Raw genomic sequence first — 15,052 nt, forward strand, 5'->3', positions numbered from 1 at the left:
CCTCCGACAGAGACAAACACCTACAGCATCTGCACCAAGCATTCTTGAGACTGCAATACCCACCTGAGGAAGTGAGAAGACAAATCAACAGAGCCAGACGTGTGCCATGAAGCCTCCTCCTACAGGACAAGCCCAAGAGAGAAACCAACAGAACACCACTAGCCATCACCTACAGTCCTCAGCTAAAACCTCTATAGCACATCATCAGGGATCTACAACCCATCCTGGACAACGATCCCACACTTTCACAGGCCTTGGGAGGCAGACCTATCATTGCTCACAGACAACCTGCCAACCTAAAACAAATCCTAACAAGCAACTATACACCGCACCAAAGTCACTCTATCTCAGGGACCCATCCATGCAACAAACCTCGTTGCCAGCTCTGCCCACATATACACACCAGCAACATCATTACAGGACCTAACTGGATCAGCCACACCATCGTGGGTTTGTTCACCTGCACATCTACCAATGTAATTTATGCCATCATGTGCCAGCAATGCCCCTCTGCCATATACATCAGACAAACTGGACAGTCTCTACATAAAAGAATAAATGCACACAACTCAGACATCAGAAATGGCAATATACAAAAACCCATAGGAGAGCACTTCAATCTCCCAGGACACAGTAGCAGATTTAGAAGTAGCCATCCTACAGCAAAGAAATTTCAAGACCAGACTCCAAAGAGAAATTGCTGAGCTACAATTCATCTGCAAATTCAATACCCTCAGCTCAGGATTAAACAAAGACTGTGAATAGCTGGCTAAATACAGAAGCAGCTTCCCCTCTCTTGGAGTTCACACCTCCAGATCTACTGATGACAATACAACTCAGCCTTCCTGACTGAGCTAACCTCGTTATCCCCAGCCTTGCTCTGGCCTATTTATACCTGGCCTTGCAGATTTCCAGGACCAGCATCTGAAGAAGTGAGTTAACTCACGAAAGCTCATGCTCTAAATTTTTCTGTTAGTCTATAAGGTACCACAGGACCCTTCATTGCTGCTTCAGCAGCATTGAGTTCCTGCTGGCACATTCCTAACACTGGAATGGCTGAGGGTTCATAGCCAGTGCAGAGAAGTGAAGTGGGAGTTCTAGGAAGCAGTCCAGGGAAGGAGCAGGGAGAGGTGGGAGGAAAAAGCTCAGAAGCGGTCAGTGTAGGGTCCCTGCTGAGCTGCAACCAGAGGGAGGGTGCGCCTGGGTTCCACCAACTCCACTGAGGGCATAGATGAGGCTTGTGGCGGGGAATGAGAGGATTGTCTGGGTGACTGGGAGTGCCAGAGAAATGAAGGACTGTAGCTCAGAAGGGAGAAAGGCCAAGTCATCCAGACAAAAGGGTGAGTCAGAAGCTGGATAGTTGCAGCTTCTACCAGCAAGAGGGGCTGCCACACTGAACAGGAGAGGTGGAGTCACTGGCAGAACCATATCTTGATAGAGCTGAGCCACCCAGAAGCAATTGGCTGTTCCATTACACTGAGCAAATGAACAGAGGAAAATCATGCAAGATGAGATGAGTCCCTGAGCTGTCTGGGTCAGCTATAAGACAATGGTAGAACAAGGGCTTGTCTGGGATTTGAACCCAGGACCTCTCCCACCCTAAGGGAGAATCATACCCCTAGACCAACAAGCCCTTCTTGTAAATGAAGCACTGGGCTTTCCACAGAATCAGGTTTCAATAAACCCCCAGTGCTCTGATAAACACTACACCTAACTTCACCTTTCCAAGGTCATTTCCAAGCTCTCCTCACAGCTTTGAAGCAAGAAACCAACTACACACTCAGGACAGTTCACAAACCACACTGTGGGTAAGAAAAATGTCGGCAACGCAAGGTCAGGGACAGCAACAAACACACTCTTTGGAGGGAGCATCAGCGAGTTCAACTCAAGACTTCTTGCTCCCTGAGCAACAGATGGCCTTGCAAAACAAACCCATCTTCTGAGAAAAAGCAAATGTCACTTCTCACAATTTTAGACAAAAGTAAACCAAACAGCCCCACACACCAGCTGCACCTGACTTCACCTTGCCAAGGACTTCCCCACAGTCCCTCCTGGTTGGAGTGAGATTCATGATCTCAGGGTGCTGGTGCGGCTGGGCTTAGTCCTTCACCACTCTTTGGCCATATCTACACTAGCCCCAAACTTTGAAATTGCCACGCAAATGTCCATTTTTAAGTTTATTTATGAAGCACTGAAATGCATATTCAGCTCTTCATTAGCATGCGGGCAGCCGCCGCACTTCAAAATTGACGTGGCTTGCTGCTGCGTGGCTCATCCAGATGGGGCTCCTTTTTGAAAAGAACCCACCTACTTCAAAGTCCCCTTATTCCCATCTGCTCATGCATTTCAGCATTTCAGTGCTTCATTAGTAAACTTCGAAATGGCCATTTGCGTGGCCATTTTGAAGTTTGGGACTAGTGTAAACACGGCCTTTACCTGCCTGGTCCATGTGACTCCACCCAGAACAAGCTCAGCTTCCTCCCATGCATTACAAGATCCAAACTCCATCAAAGCTGGTCAGGCCCAAGAGTTGGGGCCTGCAGGGGTCAGGAGTGTGCAGATAGCAGAGCTACATCTGATATTTAGAAGGAGGACGTAGAAAGAGCAGTGAGACGACTAAAGAAAAACAAAAGCCCTGGAAATGATAAGCTCATGGGAGAGATGATCAAATAGAGCACAGAAAGTATGATTCAGTGTGATTCAGGAAATACACCAACTCTGTAGCGTCGCAAGGAAAGAAGGAAAGGCCACTAAGGAATGGAGAAGGTCTGTGCTAGTGACAACACAGAAGAAAGGAAGTGCACAGAACTATTGCACTAATGAATCATCAAGGCAAGGTGCTGATGATGATACTGATGGAGCGATTGAGATCACTGCTAAAAGAACATCTAGCAGACAAGCACATGGGATTTGGGAAAGATAGAAGTACCATACAGCATATATAGGCACAGAGATTAATAGCGGAGAAAGTTTCCTAACCAGCAATGCGTGTAAGGAAATATGGAGAACTGAGAATGATTAAAAGAAAACACACAGCCAGACATTGTGGCATGAGGACATCATGAACCCCCATCTCTGAAAGGAAAGGGAAGATCACAGTTCGTTCCATGCATGTTCCAGCTTCCCTCCCATCCCTTGGCCCTGCTGCATGTTCCACAGTTCTTCTGGTGGTGGCCACACACCTTCAGGCTCGAGGACCCATCTTCCTATTATCAGCCCCCTTACCAAAGCAATAATCTAACTGTGACCATGAATGAAACTACCACTTAGCTCTTTCCCTCATACAGGAATGTGTTCATCTTTAAGGTGTGACAGAACTGCTTGCTTTGTGATGCTACAAAATAGCTCGCCCCCCCCCGAGACCTCCCCCAGTCTGACCTGGAGAAAATAATTAGTTTTGGTATGGCATTATGAGGAGGAGATTAAATGTTGGAATCTTGTCTCAAAGAATTTTGTCCCCAAATGCATCAATAATGTGAAAATACTGAACAGCCCTCATGAGGAATTAAAAAATGAAATGACTAAAAATTAATGAATAAAAAAGGAAAGAAAAACTGAGGAAGAGGGGGCTTCTGGAAGGAGCGTTTCCTTCTGTAAGATCCCCGTGCCCTGCACGTCTGAACATGTATTTTGGAGTCTGGAAGAGCTTCTTCTGGACTCCACATAATGCGCCCATATGCTAATGAGGTACAGAACATTTCCATCCATGCCTCATTTGCATCATAAGAGCATAAGAATGGCCATACTGGGTCAGACCAAAGGTCCATCCAGCCCAGTATCCCGTCTGCCGACAGTGGCCAATGCCAGGTGCCCCAGAGAAGGAGAACAGAAGACAATGATCAAGTGATTTATCTCCTGCCATCCATCTCCTGCCCTTGTACTGAAGGCTGGGGCACCATACTTTACCCCTGGCTAATAGCCATTTATGGACCTAACCTGCAAAAATTTATCAAGCTCTTTTTTAAACCCTAATAGAGTCCTGACCTTCACAGCCTCTTCCGGCAAGGAGTTCCACAAGTTGACTGGGCGCTGTGTGAAGAAAAATTTCCTTTTGTTAGTTTTGAACCTACTACCCATCAATTTCATTTGGTGTCCCCTAGTTCTTGTATTATGGGAAAAGGTAAATAATTTTTCTATATTCACTTTCTCCACACCATTCATGATTTTATATACCTCTGTCATATCGCCCCTCAATCGCCTCTTTTCCAGACTGAAAAGTCCCAGTCTCTCTAGCCTCTCCCCATATGGGACCCGTTCCAAACCCCTAATCATCTTAGTTGCCCTTTTCTGAACCTTTTCAAATGCCAATATATCTTTTTTGAGGTGAGGAGACCACATCTGCACGCAGTACTCAAGATGTGGGCGTACCATAGTTTTATATAGGGGAAGTATGATATCTTTTGTCTTATTATCTATCCCTTTTTTAATAATTCCTAACATCCTATTTGCCTTACTAACTGCCGCTGCACACTGCGTGGATGTCTTCAGAGAACTATCCACTATAACTCCAAGATCCCTTTCCTGATCTGTTGTAGCTAAATTTGACCCCATCATGTAGTACGTGTAATTTGGGTTATTTTTTCCAACATGCATTACCTTACACTTACCCACATTAAATTTCATTTGCCATTTTGCTGCCCAATCACTCAGTTTGCTGAGATCTTTTTGTAGTTCTTCACAATCCCTTTTGCTTTTGACTGTCCTGAACAACTTGGTGTCATCTGCAAACTTTGCCACCTCACTGCTTACCTCATTTTCTAGATCATTGATGAACAAGTTGAACAGGATCGGTCCCAGGACTGACCCCTGGGGAACACCACTAGTTACCCTCCTCCATTGTGAAAATTTACCATTTATTCCCACCCTTTGTTTTCTGTCTTTTAACCAATTCCCGATCCATGAAAGGATCTTTCCTCCTATCCCATGACCACCTAATTTACATAAAAGCCTTTGGTGTGGGACCGTGTCAAAGGCTTTCTGGAAATCTAGGTATATTATGTCCACTGGGTGCCCCTTGTCCGCATGTTTATTAACCCCTTCAAAGAATTCTAATAGATTAGTTAGACACGACTTCCCTCTGCAGAAACCATGCTGACTTTTGCCCAACAATTCGTGCTCTTCTATGTGCCTTGCAATTTTATTCTTTACTAGTGTTTCTACTAATTTGCCTGGTACTGATGTTAAACTTATCGGTCTATAATTGCCAGGATCTCCTCTAGAGCCTTTTTTAAATATTGGTGTTATATTGGCCGTCTTCCAGTCATTTGGTACCAAAGTGGATTTAAAGGATAGGTTACAAACCACTGTTAATAACTCCGCAATTTCACATTTGAGTTCTTTCAGAACCCTTGGGTGAATGCCGTCTGGTCCTGGAGACTTGTTACTATTCAGCTTATCAATTAACTCCAAAACCTCCTCTAATGTCACTTCAATCTGAGTGAGTTCCTCAGATTTGTCACCTAAAAAGGCTGGCTCAGATTTAAGAACCTCTGTAACATCCTCAGCCGTGAAGACTGAAGCAAAGAAATCATTTAATCGCTCCGCAATGGCACTGTCTTCCTTGATCGCTCCTTTTATATCTTTATCGTCCAAGGGCCCCACTGCTTTTTTAGCGGTAGTTGATCAGTAGTTTGTATCAAAAGAGTTAAAAACAAGTCAGATCACACAGGGGGATGTGGCCCATTGTCAGAGTCTGATGTGGAGCTGTTAACACCCAGGGCAAAGAAGCTGCTTTTGGAAGGAACCAGCCACTCCCAGTCTCTGTTTAATCCTTGGTTGATGGAGTTAAATTTGCAAATAAATTGCAGCTCAGAGATTTCTCTCGCTGTCTGATTTTTAAAATGTCTTTGTTGTAGGACTGCTACTTTTAAATCTGTTAGTGAGTGTCCAGGGAGATTGAAGTGCTCTCCCACAGATTTGTTTACATGAGACTTTCTGATGTCTGATATATGTCCATTTAGTTTTTTACATAGAGACTGTCCAGTTTGGCCAAAGTAAATACTGCAGTGGGGTATTCCTGGTGCAAGATGGTATATATTATATTAGTAGATGTGCAGGTAAAGGAGCCCCTGTTGGTATGGATGCTGTAAGATTCTGTGATAATATTCATGGTGTAGATATGTGAGCACAACTGGCAGCAAGGTTTGTTGCAGGGCTTGGTTCCCGGTTTAGAGTTACTGTGTTGTGATATTCAGTTGGTGGTGAGGATTTGTTTCGGGTTGGCAGGCTGTCTGTAGGCGAGGACAGGCCTGCCTCTCAAGGGCTGTGAGAGTGAAGAATCATTCTCCAGGATGGTTTGCAGATCACGGAAGATGTGTTGGAGAGGTCTAAAGTAGTGGCTGTATCTGAGATGGCCAGTGGTGTTCTCTTGTTTTCCTTGTGAGACCTGTCTTGCAGCAGGTGGCTTCTGGGTACCCATCTGGCTCTGTCAATCTGTTTCCTCACTTCCTTCGGTGGGTATTGCAGTTTGAGGAAAGCTTGGTAAAGGTCTTGTAGATGTTTGTCTCTGATGGCTCAGAGCAAATATGGTTGTGCTTTAGTGCCTGGCTGTCTACAATGGATCATGTAGTCTGCTCTGGATGGAATCTGGAGGCATGTGGGTAAGCAAAGAGGTCTGTGGGTTTTCGGTATAGGGTGGTATTTAAGTGACCATCGCTCATCTGCACAGTTGTAGTCATGTGCAGGAAATGGATCACTGTTGTGGACAGGTCCAGACTAAGGTTGATGGTGGGATGGAAACTGTTGAAATTCTGGTGGAACTCTTCAAGAGCCTCCTTCCCAATCAATGAAGCAGTTGCAGATGTCCTTGTTCTTTCAGCGAGCTTTCTCTGCTATTAATCTTAGTGTCTATATTTGCCGTATGGTCCTTTTATCTTTCCCAAATCCCACTTGCTTGCCTGTTAGATGTTCTTTTCTTTTTGATCTCAATCTCTCTATCAGTGTCATCAGCAGTAGCTTGCCTAGATGACTTGTTAGGGCAAACCTTCTGTGCACTTCCTTTCTTGTGTATTGTCAGTAGTGCGGTTGTTGTCCATTCCTCAGTGGACTTTCCTTCCTTCTATGCAATCTTATATAGTCAGTGTATTTCCTGACACGTACTTTCTCTGCTGTATTTGATCATCTCTCTCATGATCTTATCATTTCTCGAGCATTTGTTTTTCTATAGTCGTACCACTATTCTTTCTACTTCTTTCCTCAGAATATCAGATAAAGCTCTGCTATGTGCCCACGCCTGACTCCCTGCCAGCCCCAACACTTGGGGCTGCCCAGCTTTGATGGTGTTTGGATCAAAAAAGGCACCAGAAGAAGCTCAACTTGTGCTGGGTGGAGTCACACTCACCAGGCAGAGCTGTGAATGACTGAGCCCAGCAGCACCAGCTGAATCTCCCTCCAGGCAGGAGGAAGTGTGGGGAAGGCTTTGGCAAGGAGAAGTCAAGTGCAGCTGGTGTGTGTTGGGGGGAGGTGGGCGGGGGTTGGTTTTGCTTTTCTCTAAAACTGTGATATGTGATGTTTGTTTTTCCTCCAAAGATGAGTTTTGCAAGACCGAGTGTTGCTCAGGGAGGAAGAAGTCTTGAGTTGAACTCCATGATGCTCCCGCCACAGAGTGTGTTTGCTGCTCTCCCTGACTTTGTGTTCCTTGTGTTTCTCTTACCAACATGTGCTAACAATGCCCGGATGCTTTGTATATTGGACAGACTTCTAATTCCATTCAACAAAGGGTTAATGGGCACAAAACAGACATCAAAACACTCCAGATCCACAAACCAGTTTGTCAACATTTTAATGGACTGACCATTCTATTAATGACTTAAGAGTATGCATATTACTGGAAAAAAAAAAATTCCCACCACTATTCAAAGGGAAACAGCTGAGCTGTCTTTTATACTTAATTTCTGCACATTAACACATCGTTTGAACTGGGATGGGGATTTTCTGATTCACTAAAGGGGCCTATTTGCATACTTGGCTTAATCTAATTCTTGACCTTCCGCCCGCCCCAGCTTCCAGCCCTCTGCTCTGTGATTTGCTCACCTTGATCATTTTTTTCTGAATTGTCCTCCTTGATTACCGTTTTAGGTTCTCTGTGCCTTTAATATCGAGTCTGTTCTGGTATGGCTATGGTCTGCAGAAGTGGGTCTGTCCCATCATAGTTTGCCTCCTCAATTCTTTTCCTTGTCCTTAAAGCGCTACTTGACTGATTTTTGTTTTGACAGAGTGGTTTGTGACCTGTTCCAAGTGGGAAGTTGGTTTCTTGCTTCAGGACTGTGAAGAGAGCTTGGAAGTGACCTTGGAAAGGTGAAGTTAGATGCAGTACTTCTCAGAGCACTGGCTGTGTGTTCCAGACTGGTTCTGGAGTATGCCCAGTGCCTCCATTCTGATGGTGGCTTGTTCCTCTAGGGGTGGGAGAGCTCCGGGGCTCAAGTCCCAGACAAGCCCTTCTTCTGCCTTTCTCTGATATCTTACCCAGACATTTGGGGGGACTGATGTCTCTTTGCATGTTTTTCCTCTGTTCATTGGTCAGTATAATGAAGCAGCCTTTTGCTGCTGGATGGCTCAGCTCAGGCATTAGCTCTGTTAAGATATGGTCCTCCCAGCGTTTATGTCCCTCCTTGTCACTGGGGCAGCACCACTTGCTGGTGGAAGCCGCAAATGTCCATCTTCCGGCTTTGCCTTTTTCCTGGATAACTTGGCATTTCCCCCTTTCTAGGCTACAGTCCTTTAATTCCCTGTCACTCCCACAGTGACCCAGGCAGTGCTCTTGTTCCCTGCCACAAGCCACATCTGTGCCACACCCCCAGTGGCTGTTGGAGGAATCCCTCCTTCTGGTTGCAGCTCAGCATGGACTCCACATGCGGCACTTCTCGGCTTTCCCTTCTCAGCTTCCACTTCTCCTTCCCTGGACTGCTTCCTACAACTCCCCTTCATTTGGCTGTGCTGGCTATGACCCCTCAGCCCTACAAGGGGCTGCCCTTTACCTGAAGCCTCTGTCTTACCAGCTTCCATCCCTGATTTCTAGCCCCATCTGCTCCTGCTGACAATCTCTGCTCCCAGCCTCTTCCTGCAGGTGCAGCCTGGGCAGTGATTCAGCCAGACACTTAGACACTTGAATGTCACTGAAGAGGATTTCTAGAGTTCCACAACAACCTCTGCAGAAGTGCTGGGGACCATGAGTGGCTGCGGCAGTGGTCTCCTGTGTTTATCAGTTCCCTGATTCCTGGAGCTTTGAGGCCAGCAGAACTGGGGAGGAAACGCAGATTAAAGAAAACCGCTGGAACTTCTGTGGAGGGCAGGTGCCACTGGCAGGGTGCTCCTGCTGCACCTTCCCGTGGGAGGTGTGTGGTGCAGTGTGAGCTTATGTGCTTTATGTGATTTTATGTGCTTTGGGAGTCTGGGCAAGTCCAAGCCTCACCTTTTCCAGACCCACAAGGAAGCCTGTCCTTTATGTAAAGGTAGTGACTATTAAGCCTTCTTCTGAGACATGGGCTGGAGACCCTGCCAGGGGCAGGGTGTATTTGGACAGTAAGAATTTTGGCCGTCAGGTCAACACAATGACGACAGGACAAGACCCCTGTGATGAAGAACATCTCCTGGGGTGGGGAAAGGCTGGCCAGGCTGTGTCCTGGGCCCAAGTCCTTCCCAGTCAGGTGAAGTAAGTGGCCAAGCGAGAGGAGGGATGGAGATGGCCAAAGCCCCTTCCCAACAGGCTGGCCAGCCTCACCACATGTGCATGCTGGAATCTCCTCCCATCAGGGCTCTAGATGGCTCCCTGCCAGCTAAGGAAGCCATGGCAGGGCCTTGATTACCCAAATGCTGACTGCACAGCTGCATAGGGCACCTCAGCATTTCCCATTTGATTCCATTCATTGCAATGGGAGCTGGGCACCTGAGTCCCCAGTCCCAGCCCTGTGTTCCTTCTGTGCTGTGTGGGCCATGCTGCCAGGGAACAGAGAGGCCCTGGGGATGCCAGACCTGATATACAGGCTCAGAGACTCTGCGTAGACAGTCCTGTGCCTCGAGCAAATCCTCCAGGGGCTGCAGAGCATTGGGCTGCAGCAGTATCCCTTGTGCAGCAGCGTAGATTGGGGGCATATCAAACTCTGGTTAAGCTGTCTGGTTGTGCAGTGGGGTAAAGCAGGTTCACCACCCACTGACAGCAGCTCCTGGGGGCGAGAGGAAAGTGGCTCCATGCACTCCCTGCCACTCGTAGGCACCACCCACCACTTCCTATTGGCTGTGGTTCCCCCTTCCTGGCCAATGGGAAATGCAGGGGCGATTCCTGCAGTTGTGATTTCCCCCTTCACTGCCTCCCCCAGGGGCTGCAGGGGATGTGTCAGACACTAAAGAGAATAGTTGAGACTCCAAGGCCAAGGAGCAGCGCATAGAATTTCCAAAGTCTGGAGAAGTGAAGCAGGGCCAGGGTCAGTGGGAGTCACAGACTCAGAGGGCTCAAAAATTGGAAAGGACCTGAAGTGCCCATCGAGTCTAGTCCCATTTCCTCATGGCAGGACCAAGCACCATCTCTAGTGGGGTGAGCAAACCTCAGGGGGCCTGAAATTCCATAAGCGGGGCACAACCCAGTCAGCTGCTGGGTCTCAGGCTCACCCACCTCATTAAAAATGACAAAATCTGTGACTGTTTCGTTGTCTGCGTCATCACATTTATACACCGATGAATGAAGTTTTTCCGTTCTACAGACTTGTTTTCTTACACGCGCCCAAATGGGCTTTTATATGTATGAACATTAATGACATTTCTGTAGGTTCCGATCACATGAGACAGGTTGTGGGGGAGCTGCTCATTTCAGGGATGAAAAGTGGGGACCAATGTAAAAAGTTTCCTTCTTTATATTTATCCAAATTCTAAAATATCTCCAAAGATGGAGATTTTGCCCTTACCCGAGGCAATTTATTCCAGTGCTTAACTGCCCTGACAGGAAATATCTCCGAATCTCCAACCTCCCTTGCTGCAATTAAAGGGGAATTCAAGTTAACTAAAATTAAAGGGAAGGAATTTTATGATTTGTAGCTGTATTCCCAATTGGATAGATTGATTGATTGATGTTTGGTACCTATCTATCTATCTATCTATTGGTCATTACTCTGGCCAGATTAGGGATTGGAGAACTCACTGCTCAAAGAATTAAATTTAAGCTTGAGAGAGAAATAAAATTGTGCAATGTGCAGACCTGAGCACAGAGATGTTCTGCATGTGAATTATGATACAAACTCACAAGTGTGGACTTTGGGTCCTTTCCCTTCCAGTCATTGTATTAATGTCCTCCAAACACCCCAGGGGCGTGGGGCTTTCTCTAGCCCTGTGCGCCTTCCAGTGCAGACCAAGTGCCTGTCTGGTGTTCGCTTTGGTGCCACACTCCCGACTGCACCATACAGGAGGCCTGTGATCTGCAGGGGCGTCAGATGAGATGATCTCTGCAAAGAGCCTGTGGCACAGAGCAGCCTCTGCTGTTCCCATGTGCAGCCGGCTAGAGCCCCAGAATGTCCCTGAGAGAGTGGGGGTGACACAGGGGTAGCAGCTCAGCCATGCGAAGCGGCTGCCAGGGGCAGGACATGAGCTCTGCTGGCCAGGGGCAGGTGTGGGAGTGACATCACAAGGGCCTTTTACAGCACCTCAGCTGATTGGTTAAAAGAAGTTTGAAGGTGATGACCTCATAGAGGGTCCCTGACACCAGCCATGTGGGACAGGCTGCAGGGCTGGGGCCATCTAGTCTCCTTCCTCCGCTCTGCCCATGAGGCTGGAGAGGAATCAGGGTGAGGAAAATGAGCATGAGAAGGAGCCTCTTTGTCCCGTTCTCCTTCCCTCTTGACTAACTGCGCTGGACGACCGACGTTCACCTGGGGCAGGTCAGAGCCTCATCCAGCTGATGCTGAGCAAATTGAAGGCAGGGAAAACACTCGGTTAAGGTGCTGCCCTCCCCAGTGGAAGTGAAGAGTGAATGAATCAGGGTCCTCCTTTCTCGTCCCATCGCCCATTGTTGTGAAGCACAACAGTCTGTGAGCCACGAATGCCCCTTGCTCTGGAGAGTCACTAACAGGCAATTTACCACAGGAAACTCTCTTCAAATGTGTGTTCAGTCTTTATGAAAAAGACACGTGTTCTACTGACTGCACCGGCTCTGCGCTGAGATCAATGGTGTCAGCATTCATTTGTTGTGCAGAAATTGCCATAGGTGTGTGAGGTGTTCGGGAGATGTAGCAGCACCAGTGAGAGGCTTGGCCAAGATTCACTCCAACAGTCTGTTTTCTTTGCATCTCACCTCCTGCAGCCCAGATAACAAAGACTGGAGTCCGGCCCTTGTGAGCACTTTGCCCCACACATTTGACTTTTGCCCAGCTGACAGGCACATTTGACTCTTTCTCCTCTGTGATAGGCTTTATGGAGTGGTTTATTTGTGGCCCGGCTAGCTCAGTTGGCAGAGCATGAGACTCTTAATCTCAGGGTCATGGGTTCAAGCCCCATGCTGGGCCCTTCCATTCTTGCATTACTGTTCTCAGCCGACCCGACAGTTTTCACTGTTGTCCCGGCCTCTGGCAGGAAATGTGTGTTCTTCTCCTTGGCTCTAGTACAAACAAAGACAGTACAAGGAGGAGTTGTGTAGACATTCTGCAGCCCTCCACTTGGAAGTTGTGGGGTCTGCCATGGCAGGAATCAGCTCTTAAAGCTGCAAGGACCTGGAAACCCTGAATCAGGAAGCTGAGACCGTGCAGGCAGCAGCCATACCATGAGGTGCTCCTCCAGAGACCAGATGTCAGCCAGCCCCTGAGTGCCACCAGGGCTCCCCCACCAGGCCATCCCGTGGCTCTCAGGCCTCCAGCCATTGGAACAGGAAGTGGGGCCCGTCCTGCACTGAGTCTGAGCTCTGTGACCTCTGGAGTGAGGAGGAGGTGCTCCACGTAATGGGAAGCAAGCAATGGAATGCAGAAGTGTTCACCCAGCTGGCCAAGGGCCTGACCACCTGGGGTCAACCTTTCCCGCCCACCTCACCATACCAAGAGTAAGGTCAAGGAGTTGCAGCAGGGTTATGCCTGGGTGCAGGACTCGACCATCTGGTCTGGGGGCTGTCCCCAACACTTGCCCCTATTACCGGGAGCTCAAAGCCATCCTGGGCCCAAGGACATCTACTCTCTCCTGGTCTTCCTTGATGCCGTGGCTAAGGAGCCCCAGCAGGATGAGAAGTCTGAGTCTGGACCAGAGCGCAGCCCCCCATCTCCAGGGACAGAGCCGGAACCATCTGCCCCACCATCCAAGTGATCCAGCACAGAGTTTGGGCTTGTGCTGGACATCCCCTCCTACAGCTCTAGCCAGACATCTGCCCACTGGTCATTCCCAGACCATGGCGGTGGACTGTCAGGCACGAACCCCACAGGGCACACGCCCCCAGGGCATGACCCCCACATGCCAGGGCCTGGGCACACCGCAGCCCATGGAGAAGACCACAACCACCAGCACCCTCACCCTCGGAAAGTCCCATGTGCCCCATGGCCTCCCATGTGAATAGTTAGTGTATATAGTTATCCCCCCATTGTACATAGTTAGTTATGCTGGTGGTTGTTATTTTCCATTCTAAATGTGAGCTTTTAGGTTGTTTAACAAGGAATCAGTTTAATTTGTCACAACCTCCCCATGTGTTATGTGTGGGAGCGGTGAGCAGGTGGTGGGGGCAGAGTGTGTGTGTGTGTGTGTGTGTGTGTGTGTGTGTCTGTGTGTGTGTGTCTGTGTGTGTGGTGGGGATGGTGTGCGGGTGATGGGGGCAGTGAGTGAGTGATGGGTACAGTTTGCAGGTGGTGGTGGGAGTGTGCAGGAGGGGGGTGCAATGGGTTGCCCTGGGTGGTGCTCACTTGATCCACCCAATTAAAGTACTCCCACAGAGCCTCTCAGACATGGACCCAGTCTTGCTGATGGCTACGGGCAGCAGCCCAGCTCATCTGTCCTCCTTTGGGCACCCGGAGGTGCCGCTGCTGGTACTGACACATCCATGGGATGGCTCTAATGCCACAGAGCACCTCAGCACAGCCTGGCCATGACCATTCTCTACTCTGGGGCTGGGCCCTGCCCCAGCTCTGTGCATGTGTCCCTGCTGGGTGGGTACAGACCAGGGCCATGGGCAGGGTCTGCAGCCTTTGTGTCTCCTCCTGACATGCTCTGCTCCTTTCCAGCTGCTCTGTTAGCACAGCAGCTCCAGCTTTATTGCCCCCTTCTCTGCCAGGCCTGTTTGTGAGGTCGGGAGCTGATGGGGAGCAGGCTGGGAGGCAGGTTCAGGAGCAGACTGTGGCTGGGAGGCAACATGTGGGATAGGGCAGGGCCACTCGCCTGGCACATCTTCTGTTGGAGGAGGGGCAAAGATAGCTCTGTGATTCCCAGCCAATGAAATCAGTGAACGAAAACCCTTCAAGTACATGCCAGGAGAGAGCTTCTGTGCGCGAGCAGCAATGCATCTGCTGGGCTCCCCTCCTGGACAACAGGGTCTGGTTCAACTTCTTCTGTCACATGGGTGTTGGGCTTATTAGAGAGAGAGGTTACAGCAGAAAGAGATGAGCCCTCAGAGGCATAAGAGAAAGCGAGACAAACAGAGATGCTCATGCTTCTGCCTGGTTTTGAAACAGGGACCTTTTGCATATTAGGCAAATGTGATAACCACTACACTACAGAAGCTCAACTTGCCCAGGAGTAGTATCTTGCCCTCCACTAAATTGCATCCTCAAGCCACGGCTTGCCCTGCCACATGTGGATGGGGGACCGAATAGAAATTGAGGGGAGTCCTTTTCCAGCTCAGCTGCTAGAGGAGAGGGAAGCAGCTGCACTCACAACTGGGACTTTGTATATCAGCTCTTCCAGAATTGAGGTCCCAAGTGGTTATGCAAATGAGACATGCAATATTTAAGACTGCACCTCATTTGCATTTCCCATTGGCCACATTTCCATGCCACTTCCAAAAGGGCTGGGCAGTGGAGCCACAGCCTTCCTGTGTAGATGCTCCACAGGACTTTTTGAAAGAGCTGCAGCTTTTTTGGAAAAAAACTCTCCAGTGCAGACA

The 15,052-nt window shown here is 48.6% G+C and overlaps 3 non-coding genes across 3 annotated transcripts; 1 reads left to right on the plus strand and 2 right to left on the minus strand.

The window, feature by feature from the left end:
* Window positions 1–1,561: 1,561 nt before the first annotated feature.
* TRNAP-AGG (transfer RNA proline (anticodon AGG)) lies at window positions 1,562–1,633 on the minus strand. The gene has a single exon. It is a non-coding gene; the product is annotated as a tRNA-Pro (tRNA).
* Window positions 1,634–12,412: 10,779 nt separating this feature from the next.
* On the plus strand, window positions 12,413–12,485 carry TRNAK-CUU (transfer RNA lysine (anticodon CUU)). Its single transcript has one exon. It is a non-coding gene; the product is annotated as a tRNA-Lys (tRNA).
* Window positions 12,486–14,597: 2,112 nt separating this feature from the next.
* Window positions 14,598–14,670, minus strand: TRNAI-AAU (transfer RNA isoleucine (anticodon AAU)). The gene has a single exon. It is a non-coding gene; the product is annotated as a tRNA-Ile (tRNA).
* Window positions 14,671–15,052: the final 382 nt, after the last annotated feature.

This window comes from Carettochelys insculpta, chromosome 33, assembly GCF_033958435.1.
Source record: "Carettochelys insculpta isolate YL-2023 chromosome 33, ASM3395843v1, whole genome shotgun sequence".
Classification (NCBI taxonomy): Eukaryota; Metazoa; Chordata; order Testudines; family Carettochelyidae; genus Carettochelys; species Carettochelys insculpta.